Source organism: Mchenga conophoros, linkage group LG16, assembly GCF_057382185.1.
Source record: "Mchenga conophoros isolate Kocher_MC1m ecotype Shallow Benthic linkage group LG16, M_conophoros_male_GT1.1, whole genome shotgun sequence".
Taxonomy (NCBI): Eukaryota; Metazoa; Chordata; class Actinopteri; order Cichliformes; family Cichlidae; genus Mchenga; species Mchenga conophoros.
The window spans coordinates 7,074,658-7,095,311 of NC_140541.1; the positions used below are offsets into that span (position 1 = coordinate 7,074,658).

General features: G+C 39.2%; 1 long non-coding RNA gene across 1 annotated transcript in view; it reads right to left on the bottom strand.

The window, feature by feature from the left end:
* The window catches only part of LOC146556185 (uncharacterized), a 32,109-nt gene that overhangs the window by 2,656 nt on the left and 8,799 nt on the right, over positions 1-20,654 (bottom strand). Inside the window, exon 2 of the long non-coding RNA XR_014889019.1 lies at positions 8,872-8,940. This is a non-coding gene — a long non-coding RNA (uncharacterized LOC146556185). The remainder of the gene's footprint in view (positions 1-8,871; positions 8,941-20,654) is intronic.

Sequence of the window (20,654 nt, forward strand, 5' to 3'; positions counted from 1 at the left end):
TCGGTGGGGGGATCTGGCCTTGTGTCAGCGGCAGGCTGAACGTCTGTTCAGCTCTGGTGGAGGTGTGGGAGCCCGCAGGGGGGCTTTTTGTCCGAGGACCACTGTTACAATCCACGTTAGCCATTCAGCCCTAGCCATGTCAATTGGCATATGGTTGATCCAACCCCAATGTGTTCATGTAACCAGAAAATGCTACCTTTCAGGGACTTGCATTCTCCATCAAGCAAGTGAGATTAAGATGTAATGTTGCTCTCTCCCTGCACAACAGGGGGTCAGTGGAAGTGACGGGGAGAGGGACACGATTAGGGCGCATGAGCCTGCAGAAGATGCCCCCGGGGCAAAGGAGAATGAAGCCAGAGGGAGCATGGGACACGATGGTGCTGGTTTCATGTTACCCACAGCACAAAGAATGAAAATCATATAATTACACTTGGTTGCTTTGAAACGTTAGCAAACAGTGTTGTCAAGGGAATAAGTGCATATAAAAGATTACGAAACGCGGAGAGCAGTGGGAACTGCTTTTTAGAGTTGAAGTGAAAACTGCCAAACCAATCTTAATTTGAGGTCCATCAAACTCACAGAGGCTGGTCCTCCAACTAACCAAATTTGTCACCTATGTTCTTAGTGCAGCATTCAGCTGTGCTAAACGAATTAACTAGCCTTTTGACATGATAAACTTGCATTAGGTAACACGATGTGCCACTGGAACACTGTTGTTTTCACTTGGCTGTTGAAAACAAATTAAATTACAGTTCAAAGAAGCAATTCAATCTAGCTATCGAAAAGCATATATATATATATATATATATATATATATATATGTAGATTATTATGAAATGTTTTGCTCGATACATTTTTAACTGCGACATTGCAAGTGTGAATAATTTCACATCCTCTGGCACTAGGTTGTCCATTTGTTTCTTTAAAGGTCTGTTTACGGAACAATATTACTTTATTCGTCTGTGTTCTAGAAATATATTTTGATTTCTATAATCTGGGGGGGGGGGGGGGGGGGGGGTGGAGCCAGCAGTCGAAGGGTTAACCCTGGGCAGGTCCTGACAACCACAGGCTCACATCCACAACTGGAGCCAATTGACTGGCTCTGACTCCGAGTTACTCTGATAAGTGCTCCGACACCCTGGTTGTTTCTATTTCTCTTTGAACCTTGCTCTTGTTCTCTCTGCTTTAGTTTTTAGTTCCCACAGTTCAGTGTTCTGAGTCTGATTCCCACCAACAGAGCCACTATTAAGAGTAGCTTATCAGGAAGCCACATTCCCAAACCCAGTAATTCCATTGTTCACCTTATGCGCAACAGCTTCTTACCAAAAACGATTTTGAGTGACATGCCCATACACACAAACACACACTCTCAAATACACACAAATGCACAGAACTTGTCTCTCCTCTGTCAGCTTAATTTGGCTCTAACATGGAGAATAGACACGCCCTCCTCTAATGAGAACAAATCTCTGCCTTTCTCTGCTGTCGCTCAGCTTCCTTTTCCTTCCTTCACTCTCTCCATCTCCTCATCCCTCTGGTCCCACCAGCCTTTGCTTCCTGCCTTTTGATATTGTAGCCATCTTACTAATGCCACCAATTAGCAGCATAATAGACCAGCATGCTGCTGACTGCTTGGACCTCAGTGATCCACTGCTGCTGAAGGGCCACAGGGCAGATGTAAAGTCAAGAGAGAGGTTTTGTACATTTGGCAGGGCAGACAGGAACAGAGGAAAAGAATGGGTTTAATCAAAAAAGTCCCCATGATGCCCTTCACTTCTTCACAGTCATTCTTTTTTCTTCATTTTTACGTCAAAATGAATTAGGAAAACCCCAAAATGTAGTAGGAGGCTATGGTATAATAGAAAATTCAAGCTAACTAAAGAAAAATGATCATAACTCTAACGGAGAACCTTTACAGGGACATGCTTCGGTGTTGCTCAGATAGTTATTGGTTATTGTTGTCTGTCTACCCTGATTGCTCTACAAGTCAATGCCATCTTTGAAAAAAATCAGTAAATAAAAATAAGGACTAGAACTAATTTGAAAATATTATTCTTTTGTTCCATTTTGGAAATTAAGATTGGTCCTGTGTTGCAATTTTTATACCTTTTCTAGCTCTAAAGTTCTAGCTCCCTTTGTGTAAAATGTTTTATATTGTGTGCAGTATACATTCATCTGGGCCATACTACTATGTGATTACACGCATCCATCCATTCACTTCCGCTTATCCTTTTCAGGGTCGCTGGAGCCTATTCCAGCTGTCATAGGGCGAGAGGCGGGGTACACCCTGGACAGGTCGCCAGTCTGTCGCAGGGCCAACACACAGGGACAGACAACCATTCGCACTCACTCACACATTCACACCTAGTGACTATTTGGATTATCCAATTAACCTATCCCCACAAGCTGCATGTCTTTGGACGGTGGGAGGAAGCCGGAGTACCCGGAGGGAAGCCGGAGTACCCGGCGGGAACCCACGCAAACACGGGGAGAACATGCAAACTCCACACAGAAAGACCCCGGCCTGATGGTGGAATTGAACTCAGGACCTTCTTGCTGTGCGGCAACAGTGCTAACCACCGTGCCACCGTGCTGACCTCTAATTGGATTCAAACTGAATGTTAAACTGTGGAAGGTTTACACAGTACTTTGTAGTACATTTAAATACCCGTTAGTGTCTGATCCTGGAGCCTCTACACACTGTGTGATTACACGCAGTGCTATCAATTTTTATTGTATTGCTCTATATGTAGGGGGTGCAGAGAATTGTGTGTCAGAAAAGTGTTGGTCTTTGTAATGCAGGACAGCACCACATAGAGGTATTTTTCCTTTATTGTGATCTTAATATAAGCACCTTGTTTATCTTTAACATGGCCATAACTGCCATAGTTAAATATTAATATTTAGCACTGCGCAAAAATTTAAGCTACCACAATTTCTTTATCCTTTTCTAGGAAAAATGACAATTTATTGAATTGAAACATGCAAACAAATATGCCAAAACAGAGTCTGAACTATTATTCCTGGTCAAAGGGAGTTTTTTCTTTCCACTTTCACCAGAGTGCTTGCTCATAGTGTCGTTTGATTGTTGGGTTTTCTCTGTTGTCTCTGTAATATTGTACGATCTTTACTTTACAATATAAAGTCCCCTGACGCAGCTGGCAACTGTGACTGACAGGATATAAATAAAATTGAATTGAATTGCATGCTGGATCAAAATCTGATAGTATTTCAGACCCAACCAATAATATACCCCCCACCCCCCCAATGAAATTATGAATTATCTTACATAAATAGGTTGTTGATTTTCTGTACTCATTTCAGTTATTACCAGCAAAATAGTTGCATGTTTAATCATCTGGGAATTTACCCAGACCTACTTATTTATTTAGACAGAGATCTTGACCCCCCAATGTTCAGCACAAAGTTACTCCGATGATTGGATTTATCCCTTCATAAGACCTGTTAGCAAATATTTTCTGTGCAGTTCGTTTGAAATTTGGCACACTTGAGCCCTTCCTCCCTGTTTCCCTTCATTAAGAATGGCTTCTTTACAGCAACCCTTCCACTGAGACCATTTCTGATGATTCTTCAGTGAAGAGTCGATGGATCAACTGAAGGACCAGGTTATGTGTCAGGTCTTTGCTGATTTGACTCTACTTCTTAAGGGCATGAATTTCAGATACGTTTCATCTACTGTAGAAAGTTATTGTAGGCCTGCTGCTTGTCCAGCTTCCTTAATTATATTTTAAGAACACAATGCATACAGTGACAAGATATTCGAAGTTTTTTGCTAATGGCCCCCTGAATCATCTTGTTGGTGCAAAAGTACTGTTTTATACATTCAGGTCAGGTACAAGGACTGGACTAAAATGAGTGAAAGCAACATTTTGAGAGACTTTTAGAGAACCATTGCTCAAAAACATTTTACATTCCCAGATTGAAGACCTGTCCAGGGTGTACCCTGCCTCTAATCCTATGGTAGCTGGGATAGCCCCTCCACCACCCTGATAAGGATAAGTGGAAGAGAATGAATGGATGGATAACTCAGCCTAAAACCTTTGTTGTAGATCGTGGGAAGATATGAACATTACTTTCATTTTTATTGTGCAAAGAGACATGACGGTAAAGTTCTAAATGCACATAGCCAACTATCTGCTGCTAACACAACATCAGCTCTTTGAAAGAGTTTCCAAAGACAGTAGTGAAGAACCCAGAAAAATGTTCGAGTTGAATTTCAGCAGGTAGCAATATCAGTGACCAGCTGCCAGGCTTTATTTCTACTGTAGCCTTTATTTCTACCAATTTCTATTTCTAACTTTATGGTCACAAAAATGGTCTTTGCAATTGTTTTTGGTTTTGTGTCGTTAGGGTAGATATCTGTGTCAGATTGTGAGCATGAAGCTTTTATTAAGGTCTTTATTACAAAACAAAAGCACTGTAAATTACAAAAGCATTTGAATAAGTAATGTTTACTTTATGTATACTTTAATGATCCCCATGGGGAAATTCCTCTCTGCATTCACTCTGTGAAGTAGTATTTTGTTACGTTTTTTAGGAAATGTAACAAAGCATCAAGTAATGAGTAACACATTTCTTTTTTGAGCAACAGTCTCTAAGACTTCCTCTTCCATACACTGGCTGTTGTTTCAAGCCCAACTATTATTGCAAAAGCCCAAGTGAATATTTTAGTTTTGGAGATTACATTTTAGCTAGTGTGCTCCTCTGTTACTCTGTTTACCTTCATGCAGAAACCAGAAATCCAGCTCTTTGCTTGCAGATAAGCACATACGTATATGTTTACATAGATTAAGCACTCAACAGCCTATAACATATGGATCTGTGTGCTGACTCATGTAGGTAGGAGCGTGTTACTCTTAACTGTTTTTGTTGTCAAAATGTCCCATATGCATCTAGGTTGGTTCCCATCATCCTTGAGCTGAGATCTGTTTAATGTAGGTTAATAACCAACGCTACAAAACAGCTTTTTCAGACAAAACAGTCCAAACGGTGCATCTGGCTGCAGGCCTTTTGAATTAGTTTGTTGGGATTCGTGTGTCTAAACTTTGTTTTTTCTCATTAAAACCGAACCAGTGTTTGTAACACTCAACGTAATATTCAGTAATCTGTTAAACCTTATGATTAATAATTGTTTTACATTAGACCGTATCATACACGTACACTATTCGCCGCCGCTAACGGCAGCTAGCGTGTCATTAAAAGGAGGCCATTGTTGTCGATTAATTAATGAGCATTTTTTTGTTCATGCTAAACTGGGATTAGCATATTCATAAGGGTAGACATCTTTCAGACAGCTTTGAGCGAATCTGGCAGGTCTGTTTTCTCACTGTGTTCTTGTTTGCGCCCATACATAACCCCGTTTGTTGACCGCGGTCCTACCCCATTAACTCCCATGATCCTCGATGTCATAGACACAGCGATCCAAATGCACCAGAGAGAAAAAAGCAAGACACACGGCCCCATTTTCACACTTGAGAGAGCACGCTCCCAGGATTACAGACTAAATTGGTCCGGGTTACAAACTGATTACCATGTCGTGTTACATCTTTATTCTCATACATAATAAACAATGAGAGACTATTAAAACATGTTGCACTCAATGCCCTCTTACCTCCATCCCCACTAGACTAATGAAATCAAAGGAAAAACCGATTAAAAAAATTAATCACCTACTGTAACCACGCAATCGAAAATCCTAGTTGCCAAATACAGCGATAGGTCTAACGTTTTACTTTTTCCTTAAACTGACGTTTTATATCAATAAAATCTTTGTAGTCACAGAATTGCCCTCTATTTGTGTCAGTATCATCTTTGTATTTAATATATTACTTTGTCTTTTTTATGGATGGTATACTTATTTATTTATGTATCTATTTATTAATTTAGGATGTCTAATTGCATCTAACACTTCATATAATATTCCCAGTATGCAAGTTCTGAAATGGGCACTCAAAATTGAGTTAATGAAATCCTATTAATGCAAGTGCACAAGAAAAATATACCAACAGTCAAAGTTTTGGAAATGAATGGGAGAAAAAAACTACATAATTTTCACAATACAAATTTTTTTCACAATCCAATTTCTTTACAAATAATAGTGCTATTATTTATAATTAAATCATGATGGCTAGCCAAGTCCTCCACCATAAACTACCACATACGATGTCCCTGTATATGGTCCGCAAAGGTGTTGCAGTGACCACAGATTTATAAATATATAAACCTTATATAATATTTTATTATATAAACTAATTTTACATCCAGGGACACACACAGCCCACTTTGACCTTACTTGATGAGTGAAGCTCTACCTTCTGTCAGTGTAAAGATGTTTAACAACACATTTAATCTCTGAGATATTTTAAAATAATATAAAGAAACGCAAACTGTAAAACATGAAAATATGGTTAAAAGTCCTAAAATTTGTGCCCTCCTTCAAGGTATGAAGCGCCTTGAGGCACTTTTGTTGTGATTTGGCGCTATATAAATAAAATTGAATTGAATTGAATTTTCCAAAGCTGGATTGGAATCTTTGGAGCCAATTCTGGTCCCCGGGTCTTATGATTGCTTTATATGGTGTGACAATTCTGTGGTACATAATTTAGTTATACAGAAATCTGGGTTTTAGATCAAATCATGGTTACAGGAACAAACATGACCATAGCTACAGCCCTTATTTGCCGTCTAACTCAGCCGCTCTTTACACGTCTCGGATGTTGTAACAACGTTACAAAATCTCCTTTCCCTTTGCTACAATAAATGCAACCCCTGCAGTCACTGTCACTTTGTCACATAGCAGGTTTTGGAGAATTTGTGGTGCTCAACAGTGAAATGTAAAAGTGCCTCCAAAACCTGCTCGCAAACACAAAAGGTTATTTTTATGGGACAGTAGTCACCTGTTGCCATAACAACGTAGGGTTACATGGTAGTGATCGAGGTCACTGTGTCCCATCATGGGGAATGAGATGCTTATTGTTATTTAATTTAACTTAATTTATTTCAGTTTTTTTCTTATAAACTACAAAATGTTGGTAATATGCTTGAGTTGGCTGTTTCTTTGTGTGTTTTTTTTCTTTGTACAAACAAAATACATCCAAATAACTCCGAATATCTGAATACAGAGCTTTCAATTGTGCCTTTTTGGAATTTTGATTGTTTTTCCCACAATAATTGGAGCATCACTGTGTTCTGGGCCAGTTAATGATGTAGAGAACTTGGCTGCTGGCAGCCTGATGTGGCAGTAAAAGGCCAAGTTTGAGTGACTTATTTTTCCTCCATCACATTTTCTCCCCACCTCTCATCTTATCTGATCTCTAAGCTGCATCGCTGCCTTATTAGTAACGTCCATCTAACTTTCTCTGACTCGCTATTTCAAGCTCTGGCCACACACAGACACACTCATGTCAGGCTGCACTCAAATACATGCGCATACACACAGACACGTACGAAGAAATGCATACGCACACGCATGCCCCTGTACGCGGGCAGACTGACACACTTCCCTACTCACCAGCAATTTGTTGCCTGTGACATCACATTGTGTGTTAAAGCCGTACTGGCACCGGGCTGCAGCTTCGTTAACTTCCCTCTTTAATGAGCAGTTTAATTGAGCTGTCTACCAGGCCACCTGTCGGCCCGCAGCCTCATTACCATACTAATGGACTGGGATTGTTGCTGCTCTGACAGCTCGGGCTGCATGGCCCTAACAGAAGCTGAGGAGAGGGAGGGGACAGAGAGAGGGAGGCCCAGTAGGAAAAGGGGGACTGAGGGCCACACTGGAAGAGAGGGATTACCAGAGCATGAGATTTAAAAAAGAGGGGAACCTAAACTGGTTTTGAACACTATAAAGGAAAAAATATAAAAAAAAACATTAATTAATTGTTCTTTCAAGCAAATATTGCCTGTGTAATAAATTTGGTTTAATCCTGATAAATGTTTCCTCATAGTTATAGCTAAAAACTTTTAAACCCACCGCCGAGTCACACTAAACGCTAAGCCCAGGTTTGTTTTAATCAATATAACAAGAAAAAGTTTCAATGCTCAATCTAGTTTTTCCCAGCACTTATCAGCAGTTATTCCAGCTATTAAGTATGATTAACATGGAAGTTTTTCTGGTTTTGTTTATATCACGGCAACTTCACTGTACCATCATTAGTTCAAAATAAAAAAGAAAATTACCCATAAAAATAGCCTCAGTGGTAGTCTGTGGTATCCCCTAAACAGCTGGCATCAGGGTGCTAAAACTATACACAGAGTGCATATAAAAGACAGGCATGAAAGAAGGCCGGCATGGGGCAACCACTTTTATAATGAATTCATGATATTGATCATGACTTTCAAGATTTATTGAATGGAAAACAAGGTTCAGATTTTAAGTTACAGTCAAGAAGAAGATGAGATCAGGGTATGTTCTGGGGCAAGCACATGTTGCAGTTGACACACTACTGCCATATAAGCATTCCATATCATTTGCATACATTCTGTGGTCTAATATTGCTAATGTTATCACTTAGATCAGGGGTGTCAACCATAAGGTCCAGGGACCAGAGTCCGCCTGGCAGAGACTTCAGTCTGGGCCCAGTGGACAATTTCAGAAAATATGAAGGAGTGCATAGATTTTGAACGTTTAAAGTTTTACAGCTTTTCTTATTGGTGAAGATTCTCCCCACCCACCACAACCCCCATGGTAATTCTGTGAGTAACTTTCGTAAATATCAAAATACAACCTTTGCTAATAAGCCTTCCAGGACATTCAGTGAAATACTTAGAAATTCAACATTTCAAACCCAGAGTGTCCCTGGAGGATATAAAAAGATTTTTTAATGCAAGTAAAGTTAGATCGTTTCTTACCTGCAAAAGGTTACTCTGTAAGTTTCCGCTTCATAAAAAAATAAGGTATTGAATTAGATCCAGGGTTACCTAATATAAAACACAAAATGAGCTACATCAGTAAAAAAAAATTCACTGCAGACTGTTGGAACTTGAAATGCTCACTAATTCAGTGCTCGTGACTTCAGTCACTTAAATGTAATCAATGACCAATGTTAAATGGGATTTACATGCAAAACATACTTTCTACAGCACAAAATATAAAACTTCAAAGACTGCGGCAAATAAGGACAAACCCAAAGAACCGTGCAGGTTGTGTGCTGCTCACTGTGTTGATGAGCGCTAATGTGACAGGGGAAAGCTGGCATGAGGCGATCTCGGCACAATGGCGGAAAAGGCACCACACTGGGCCTGCTACTTTGCTCTTTTCCAGGCTCGTATAGCAGAGACAACAAGCTGAGTGAAAGTCAGCCCGAACAGAAGCCATGGTAGTCTTCAACAAAATGAAAGAATAATTCAAGTTAAAACGAGTTTCAAATATGGCCTTACAGACCGTGTAGGAACTGCTGAGTAACAGCCGCAGTTTCTGGTCAGTTATTCTCGATACAGTATCAAATTTATATTGTGACACTGGAAAGATAAGCTTACAGTGTTAGCAGTGTTGAGCCTACCAACTAGTATGTGACATTTCATTTGTTCCTACATCTAATTAACCAGCTTAATTTGTTTTGATTTAGGATTCCAGGGAGCCTATTCCAGGCAGAATGATGGCATAAAAACCACAAAAGCGACAGAAAAGCTGTAGAAACTGAATGAAAAAGGAGACCAAACAGGGTGATTACAAGTGAAAGGTGGCCATGGGAATGATGGACAGGCTGAGGGGAAGAGAGGTGGGGGTATGGCCGTAGTACTGAAGTAATATGCATTCAAGGAGCCAGTGAATGCACCCCAACTCTACAGAGCCACATGCTAATGATGGCCACTATTTAATGTGTCAAATTCACAACTCCCTTCGTTTTTTTCCCTCTTTCTCTCTCCTCCGTGGGGCTAATTGCTCCATCCCCTCCTTTTTGACAGAGAGGCTGTTGGTCTGAATTAAAGCCCATATTGTGCCGTGCGTGCCCAACCTGCAACTCTAAAAGCAGGAGCACATGCAAACAGACACACACAGTGCTGGAAAATCAACTGGTCCACCTTTCACATGTCTTCAGCCATGTGCGCATTAATAGACAAAGATTTTTCAGATCACCAGAAAGCATATTGGACAAGCTGAAATTACTGCTGAAATCTCTAAAATAAAATAAAAAACAATGCTTTAAGTTTTTACTGCTTAGGTTGGTATGAGAGAAAGCTTGCATCATTTATAAAGGATGAAGTATAAAATGCAAAAAACAGGGTCAGGAATTGGGAAAATACTCAGTTGCCTTTTTTACATCAAAGATGGAAAAATACAAAAATTAAGGAGCCTAATTTTCTGTTAAATAAAGATTAGAATAACCCTGGTTTGTGTAAATGTATTCTGCTACAGCCGTGGTTATTTCTCTTTCCTTCTGATGACTACTTGATAGCAAGATTTTCATGTCTGATCAAATATTTGTCCTGTTTTCTCAACTTCAGGGAATTTAAGAAAAGGATAAGGATAACTGCATTAGCTTGTTAAATTAACACTGTTATTAACATTACGGAAGGACTGTGTTTGCTACCTAGCTCCAACATTATCATTTCAGTTTTATTAGTAGCCATAGGCAGTAGTCAGTACCTTAGTGATAACTTATAATGTCTAATATGGGTAATTGCTAATTGTTAAATGGCTAAAGTTAATATGTATGCTGGAAAGATTTATATTTAGAATAACTGTTTAACACTTCAATATTGTTGAAACAATAGCTTTACTGAACTCACAAAATTCCCCATAAAAACAGAAATCTCTTTAAGATGCTTCACCAAGTTTGTTGTCTTGCTGTCCACCTGTTTAGCTGCTAGTGAGGGGAGGGGCTGTGCTGATTCAAGTTATGTGCTAGCTGAGGTAGGCAAACACAGCACTGCTGGTATCAATGCTGTTGCAAATAAGTATCTAATCCAGTAGTAGTTATTATTGTCCAAGTAACAATTTTTTTTACAACCCTATGTACATATCCTGCCTTCGGCATCAAGATATTTGGCAATTTTGGTACCATAAGTATCCGTTCTGGTGAAAAATAAGAGGTACTGCTGTAAGTTTGTCCTCTTTTATTATGACATGGCAGCACATTTATGAGTTCATTTCAGTTTTATTTATATAGCACCAATTCACAACAGCTGTCGCCTTGAGTCGCTTTATATTGTACACTCAAAAAAATCTGTTGTTGGATGAACACAATTTAATCGTGGCACCTATTTCCACGTGATTTAACCAAGTACAATAACCCATTTTTGACCATGTCAAACCAACACATTTGGCATTTGGTGGTTTAATGTAATCAGATTACGTTGGATCAACGTAGTATACTTGAATTGACTTGAAGTGAGTTATTTAAGTATGTAGAGTGAAATTTGTTTTAATTGATTCCACACAAGACTTTAGGAAGACAGAAATCTTGTTGTTTGAACAACTACTTTATTAATCAAGGACATTACTGCTAGTCTTGCTTAATGTACCAATATGGGGGTTGATGGTTTCATAGTGACAAACAACAATCGCCAACTCTAAGTACACACTGCAAATCAGCCAGATTGTAGATTTGAACCCAGGCCCTTCTTGCTGTGAGGCAACAGCACTAACCATCACGCCACCAAACTGTCAATCCAGGCTTCACAAAACTAGGAAAGCTATGATTACAGGGGTTGATGCAGACTCCAGCGATTTTCCTGCAGTTTGACATCTAATGTGATCTTGTGAATTTCATGGGTCCAGGCAACTAACCACTCTTACTAGATTGCATCATGTCATCTCAACAAGAACAAATTAAGTTGCTGAATTTCATACAGATGCTACATGATTTAATTACATTCACCATAGAAACATGAAATTATTTAGTTCACATTACAAGTTTGAATGCTGTACATGCAACAACCACCCAATTTCTTTTTTTTTTCTTTTTTTTTTTTGAGTGTAGGTTGCAGACCCTGCGATATTAAACAAGAAATCAGAAGAAAAATGACAAATCAGCTCAATCAGAAAGTATCTGGGGATAAAGGGAAGGAGAAACTCCCTTTTAAAAGGAAGAAACCTCTGCAGAAGAAGTAGAGAGAGTGTATGTCTCCAAACTGGGAGCTGGTTCCACAGAAGAGGGGCCTGAAAGCTGAAGGTTATGCCTCCCATTATACTGTTAAATATCCTAGGAAACACAATTAAGCCAGCAGTGATGAGCTCAGTTTGGATAATATGGTACTATGGGGTCTGTAAGATATGATACCTTGTATGTGAGGAGAAGGATTTTAAATAAAATGTTTAACTTGACATGTACTCAATGAAGAGATGCTAATATAGGAGAAATATGATATCTCTTTCTAGTCCCTTTCAGTACACTCGCTGGATTAACTGGAAACGATGGGAATGAAGATCCTGTTAACAGTGAATTAAAATAGTTCAGTCTATAAATGCATGAAGTCGTTTTTCAGCATCAGTCTGAGATCAAATGTTTCCAATTTTAACTGCAAGTGAAAGAAGGCAGTCCAACATGTTTGTTTAAGTTCTGTGTTGAAGTACATATCTTAACAAATATGAACCCAAGAATCCTCATAGTGTTATGGGAGGCCAAAGTAATGTTATCTAGAGCGCATATCTGGTAAGATGTCATATTTCTAAGGCTTTATAACCTAAAAACCCCCTTTTGAGTACAACCACAAAGTCATATTTGACACTTATGTATGAGCTTTAACCTTAAAGGCTGACCACACTAAACACAAGAAATACCACAGATGAAATTATGCATCTGTTTAATCATTTAAACATCACAGAGTGAATTTGCCAGTTTTATAAAATCTAACATTAAGGGTGGTATTTACTTCTTTTTGGGTGGCTGTAGCTCAGGAGGTAGACCAGGTCATCTGCTAATCAGAAGGTTGATGGTTTGATCCCTGGCTCCTCCAGTCTGCATACCAGGTATCCTTATCATATCTAAGATACTAAAAGCACTTGCATAGAAAAAAGAATGGGTGCTTAGTTGTATAAAGCCCTGTAAGGTATCGGGTAGAGTAGAAAAGCACAATATAAGAACCAGTCCATTTAGTTTACTGGTAACGGTCAGATGAATGAGTGTGTGCTGTTCAGAACATTATCTTATCACCAAATGTAAATTATTGTTATACTTTTTATAAGTGTCCACATTACTGTGGACACAAACTTGCTTTGAGCACCAGGAGTATGCAGTATACAGACTCTGCTTTATGTGTTACTGTCCTGCTGCTTTCCCTTTATTCACACAGAGGGCCCCCCATGGCCAACACAAGAAGAGCCAGCGACCCCTTCCCGAGCAAGGTCGGTGGTAGCTATGGGCCGGGGTGCGCTCAGCCCACCCAAAAGTGCATCCTGCCCAGCCAATCAAGTTAAGAACTTTTTTCTGTTCAGCCAACAGAAAAATTGCATAGAAAACATCAGCGCCAGCTTTAACCTCTGACTAGGGGGGGCAGCCAACGTCCTGCTTTGAAAGCGCCTACTAGGACCGTCGTTGACTAAAGAAATTTCTACTGAAATCGGGCCTCTTCAACAAATCATTTAGTTGTGGGGGTTGTGTGGTGGGGGTGGGTGAATTTGTGTGCATGCAAGTTATCGTCGCTCTACCTGCGAGCTTTAGGAGCCTAATTGAAATAAGGAGACATTTCAGCTCATTATTTTATATCAAACTTATAAATATTCAAGGTCCAATATCAGTGAAACAGGCTTCATGACATAAACAGTCGTGGTATAATTTTTCAGCTTAGACATGAAAGCTGCTTATCTGCTTAAAGGTGAGCCGGTAAAGCCCTCAGTGGAGGTGCTTGTAGAGTGTAAAAAGATTGTTACACAAAACACATTAAACGACATTCTGGTGTGTTAGTATTCAGTGCACAGAAAACAAGCTAACTTAGCTTACAATTCGCTTACAGTTTTTAGATATGTGTTGTTGTTTGTAGAGCTGTGATATGCAGACTGCTACAAAGTTAACACTTGGGCTTTTCTGGTCATCCATTTGAACAAAATGACCATGTGTCAATTAATTTAGAGCTGTCTCTGAGAAAAAGTTCAGAAAATGCAAAAAGGTAAATTAGTTAGACTTCACAGTCTCCCCTAAGGAGAGTTTGGTCAGAAGAAAGCATATCAGCATAATAATCAACCAGTTGCCACACTATTTTTCTACAATCCTACCCTAACATAGCGTATTAAAACCAGTGTTGTTCGAGAGTCTAATAAACTGTCCAAAGACTGTGTGTGTTTCAGGGCTCTAGATGGTCAGATGTGGGGTTAGAAAGAAAGAGGCCACACTTTCTTTGCTTCGCATTAACAGAACATTTTGAGCCCTTCTGACCACCTGCTTCCTGATTGATGGGCTGAACCAAAAACACAAAACACGAGAAGCTTCAATGAGAGTCAGAATGTCGGGAGCATTTCTTCTATGACTCTGTAGAAACTTGTGTTAGTGTGTGTTAGTGTGTGCGTGTTCCTGTACTTCTGTACTCCGGAACACTGAGTGTGTAATGTGAGAAAAAATGTAGTGTGTTATTTTATCACTATATGTGCTGATGGACTGTTTTAATGTTTACCTGAAAACTGAGCCCCAGTGTGTAGAGTGATATTTCTTTGTAAGACAAAACAAAATAATTCACAGTTTCAAAATGAAATCAAAACTGAAATTCAGCTTTGATTTTCCTAACATCTTTAACTCAAGATGTTAGGAAAAGACAACATTTTGAAAAACTTGGAACTTCAAGGTGAGGTAAATTGCTTTTAGATTGCAATATTGTATTAATGAGCTTCCCCCAAAGCACTTAAATAAAAATAAATACAAAATATTCTATAAAATAGTATTCATTTTATCTAAATGTAAAAATATAAATATGCAAATTATAATAATTTAATTGATTAATTTGAAAAATAAAATAAATGTAGGCATTTAAAAATGTTATTTTAAGGTTTTCTTTTTATATATATGGATTTGTATTTTATTATGATAGTTTACTGGGTGTAATTAGGTCAGATTTGTTCATTTTTGTTTAACTCACAGGGGAGTCATTAGTATAGTTTTTAATTAGTTAGTTTGTGTTATTTTGTTCATTCTTTATGCACAAGAAAGAAAGTAAAAAGAAAATACATGACTAAACAGATTTCAGGGGTTATATAAACACAGTGCATTTTTGTGTCGTTTACTCCTTTTTGTGTACAGCAGTTTCAGAGCTTCATAGTGAAAAAGTAAGTTGTTTCCATGAATGTGCATGCGTTTATGTGCATGTGCACAGAGGCAAGCTTTGGCTTCCATCTGTTGCATCCACCTCCTGATCTGTGTTTCTTCCACTCTAACAAATAGTGTTAATGTCATAATGGGGTCCAAATGGTGGGTGGATGTACAGAGAGGAAAACATTTTGGAACCTAGCCACTCAGTGCACTGTGCCAACACTTTTCATTTCAAGTAGAAAAGCCAGGGACAAATGGTTGGAACGAAACAAAGCAGTGTGTGGAGGTTTAAAAAAAAATCTTAGCTGAGTTTGTGACTAGATTTGATTTCTTAGGCTTAAACAAGATGCAATATTTGTGAATGTTGAAGTTATCGATATGCGCCAGAAATAAGAACATTTTTCCGCCCTGTAGGGAGAGGTAGATTGTAGATTCTGCAGCAACTATTTTTTGGCTAATTTCTTTCATCTGTTAATTTTTTTGTAACTTCTCATGTCAGCATGTTCAGATGTCTTAAACTCATGACAACGTACCCCAGTGTACCCACATTTAACATAGTGGGTACACTGGGGTACGTTGTTAAATGTATAAACTGTTATAATTATCTTCATCTTCAAGTATAGCGATGTCATAGTATAATGATTTTAACATTTAGCTAAGAAGCAAAAAATTGTTGAAACTACAGAAGAGGATTAGTACAGAAGAGGATTAGGGCCACCGAAATAAAAAAAAGGTAGGCACGTCTTTTTTTTTCCTTTCCCAGAATTCTGAGGTTAATGTCAGAATTCTGTCTTTTTTCTCAGAATTCTGAGATTAATGTCAAAATTCTGAGAAAAAGGAATTTTGAGAAAAAAGTCAGAATTCTACGATTAATGTCAAAATTCAGAGGATTAATGTCAGAATTCTTTTTTCTTAGAATTCTGAGAAAAAAGAATTCTGACATTAATCCTCTGGGGTGCAGGGTATAATTGGCCATTTTGGACTACTTTTGATTTTACCTCTATATTTCACCTTTAAAAACTGCTTATCCTGCCCTGTTTGGTATCATTATTTCCGGACCAACCTCAAATATCTGAAATGGGATTTTTTTCATTTTGACATACTATATTAGCACAATTGATCTAAATTCAGAGAAAAAATTTAAAATCCGAGTAGAACAAAGTTGTATTTTTTACTGCAAAAACCACAAACATGTTTAACGAATCATTTTCATAACTTGAAATGCAAATAGAAATTGTACATTTCTAAAAAATTATGCACAAATTTTGCAAACAACAAAGTTGTATGGTACTATTTACCTAAAAATGCAGCCAAGGGCTCAGGCGTTTTTTATAGAACCATTTAAAACTTTTTACAGAACAATCAGGTGTGCTGCATCAAATAAGAAGGCACACAAATAATTTGTGCCACTCAAAAACTATAGTTTCTTTCCACTATAAGACAGAGGAGAATACCACAGGCCTAAACCCTGCAGGTCTGAGTACAGGAGGTGTATCAGTCCAGTTTTCCATGTGGAGACAGCGTTTAGACCGCAATCTGCTTTTGGTGGCTTTTTTGGAGCAACTGTGACATTCACTAGTATAACTGACACACAAAACAAAACAAGGACTACAGTACACACTAACTATAGCCCCCAAACATGCAAAAAAATTTTGATTGGCTGACATACACTTTAACACCAATAGGGAAGGGATGTTTTGTCTTTTTCTTTTTTCACTCGCAACCGGAGAGTTTTTGCTAGCGCTGTCCTGAGAAAATGTTTTTAACCGTTCTTCCCGCTGTAAACACCGCTGTTTTGTTCAGAAAAAAGCATCGCATGTATTTTTATCATAACTCTGCTTTAACGTTGCCTATCGAAACAATTTAAAAACTGGTATATAGTTTGAAGTCCGCACTTTCGATCAAAGTTGAAATGGAGATTCGCTACATCTTGTTGCTGTGTCGTCTTAAATTGGTCATGTGATTTTGACGCGCCAGCGCGTCCTTCAACCCCAGAGAGTTAAAGTCAAAATTCTTACTTTTTTCTTAGAATTCTGAGCTCAATGTCAGAATTCTGATTTTTTTTTCTCAAAATTCTGACTTTTGTCTCAGAATTCTTTTTTTTTTTCATAATTCTGAGATTAAAGTCAGAATTCTGACATTACTCTCAGAATTCCAACGTTTTTTTAGAATTCTGAAATTAAAGTTAGAATTCTACGGTTAATGTCAAAATTCAGAGGATTAATGTCAGAATTCTTTTTTCTTAGAATTCTGAGAAAAAAGAATTCTGACATTAATCCTCTGGGGTCCAGGGTATAATTGGCCGTTTTTGACTAGAAAATAGTCAGAATTCTGACATTACTCTCGGAATTCCAACTTTTTTTTTTAGAATTCTGACTTTTATCTCGGAATTCTGAGATTAAAGTCGGAATTCTGACTTTTTTCTCAGAATTTTGGAAAATAAAAAAAAAAAGACCTGCCCAGTTTTTTTTTTCCGTTGGCCCTAATCCTCTTCCATACGAAACCATTTGTGATTGAGAAAGCAGCTGAAAGGAGTTTGTCTTCCACTTTTGAGGCTTTACATGATTTAGAGCCCAACTGCGTTATCGGCATCCTGATATTATCGACCAACACTAACTATTTGCCAGTTTGTTGTATTTGCATTTATGACATCCATCCATTCACTTCCGCTTATCCTTTTCAGGGTCGCGGGGGGCGCTGGAGCCTATCCCAGCTATCATAGGGCGAGGGGGGGGGGTAAACCCTGAACAGGTCGCCAGTTTGTCACAGGGCCAACACACAGGGACAGACAACCATTCGCACTCACATTCATTCGCACATTCACACCTAGTGGCAATTTGGATTATCCACTTAACCTATCCCCACAAGCCGGAGTACCCAGAGAGAACCCACGCAAACACAGGGAGAACATGCAAACTCCACACAGAAAGACCCCGGCCTGTTATTAGTGTTGATGTTGCATAGTTTGTCCACAAGAGGGCACTCTGCAACTTCCCTACTGGCAACACACGTTTTGATTGCCACAAACACAACGACCAGCGGATCTGAGCAGAGTCCAGCAATATAAATATATAAATGAGTAAATACCTAAGCATCACAAATGTTAGGGAAATTTGTTTCTGTCTCGTGTGTCTGAAAAAAAACCCAAAATATCAGCTGATATATCAGATTTTTAAATCACCAAATATTGATATCAGTTGCGATGACTAACTGTTATGTCGCTCAGCCTCTAATATGAACATATCTTCCATAGGAGTTTAAAGACACTGTGGATTTTTCCTTGTCAATCTGTAACCAGTCATTATAGGTACCTCAATGCAACAAATATTTTGTTTACTTTACATTGTTTCAAAATTATTACAAAGTGGAAAGAGTCGAACTTTCCAGGTTTTTCCCAGTAGAAATTTTACCTTTAACAACCACAATGTTGCTGAGCCAAAAACCTTTCGACCTTTACTACATCTGCCTCTCGCAGCGTCGCTGTTACATCTACAGGGTGGGCCATTTATATGGATACACCGTAATAAAATGGGAATGGTTGGTGATATTAAATTCCTGTTTGCGGCACATTGTGAGGGGGAAAACTCCTCAAGATGGGTGGTGACCATGGTGACCATTTAGAAGTCGGCCATCTTGGATACAGCTTTTGTTTTTTCAATAGGAAGAGAGACATGTGACACATCAAACTTATTGGTAACGTCACAAGAAAAACAATGGTGTGCTTGGTTTCAACGTAACTTTATTCTGTCATGAGTTATTTACAAGTTTCTGACCACTTATAAAATGTGTTCAATGTGCTGCCCATTGGGTTGGATTGTCAATGCAACCCTCTTCTCCCACTCTTCACACACTGATAGCAACACCGCAGGAGAAATGCCAGCACAGGCATCCAGTATCTGTAGTTTCAGGTGCTGCACATCTCGTATCTTCACACCATAGACTATTGCCTTCAGATGAGCCCAAAGATAAAAGTCTAAGGGGGTCAGATCGGGAGACCTTGGGGGCCATTCAACTAGCCCACTTTCCAGGAAACTGTTCATCTAGGAATGCTCGGACCTGGCACCCATAATGTGGTGGTGCACCATCTTGCTGGAAAAACTCAGGGAACGTGCCAGCTTCAGTGCATAAAGAGGGAAACACATCATCATGTAGCAATTTCAAATATCCAGTGGCCTTGAAGTTTCCATTGATGAAGAATGGACCCACTATCGTTGTACCCCATATACCACACCAAACCATCTCTTTTGTTGTTCCAGCAGTCTTGGAGGGATCCATCCAATGTGGATTAGTGTCAGACCAATAGCGGTGGTTTTGTTTGTTAACTTCACCATTCACAGAAAAGTTTGCCTCATCACTGAACAAAATCTTCTGCGTGAACTGAGGGTCCTGTTCCAATTTTTGTTTTGCCCATTCTGCAAATTCTGTGGCCGATCTGGGTCATCCTCGTTGAGATGCTGCAGTAGCTGGAGTTTGTAAGGGAGCCATTTCTGAGTAGTTAATATCTGCCGAAGGGATGTTCGACTAATGCCAGTCTCCAGTGACATGCGGCGAGTGCTACGCTGTGGGCTCTTGCTGAATGAAGCTAGGACAGCCACTGATGTTTCTTCATTAGTGAGTTTTCTTGCGTCCACATTTTGGCAAATCCAACACTGAACCAGTTTCACGAAACTTAGCAAGCAGTTTGCTAACTGTAGCATGGGAGATGGGTGGTCTCGTGGGGTGTCTTGCATTGAAATCTGCTGCAATGACCCGGTTACTGCGTTCACCAGATATCAACACGATTTCGATCCGCTCCTCACGTGTTAACCTCTTCGACATGTCAATGGCTGTGAACAAAGAGAAACTTGTAAATAACTCATGACAGAATAAAGTTACGTTGAAACCAAGCACACCATTGTTTTTCTTGTGACATTACCAATAAGTTTGATGTGTCACATGGCCCTCTTCCTATTGAAGAAACAAAAGTTGTATCCAAGATGGCCGACTTCTATATGGCCACCATGGTCACGGCCCATCTTGAGGAGTTTGCCCCCTCACATATACTAATGTGCCACAAACAGGACTTTAATATCACCAACCATTCCCATGTTATTACGGTGTATCCATATAAATGGCCCACCCTGTACATCTCCTTCTCATTCACACACATGTATTCTGCCTTGCTTGTACTAACTTTCATTCCTCTTCTCTCCAGAGCATACCTCCACCTCTGCAGGGTCCACCTGCTCCATACTCCCATGTTGTCTGCAAAACTTGTAGTCCCACCCCAACCTAAACCCATCTCTCACTCCTACCGTACACCTCAGCCCTGCCTTGCTGTCCTGATAGATCTCCTGCACCACTCTCACATACTTCTCTGCCACTCCTGACTTCCTCGTGCAATACCACAGTTCCTTTCTTGGCTCCCTATCATTTGCTTTCTCCAGAGCCACAAAGACACAGTGCACCTCCTTC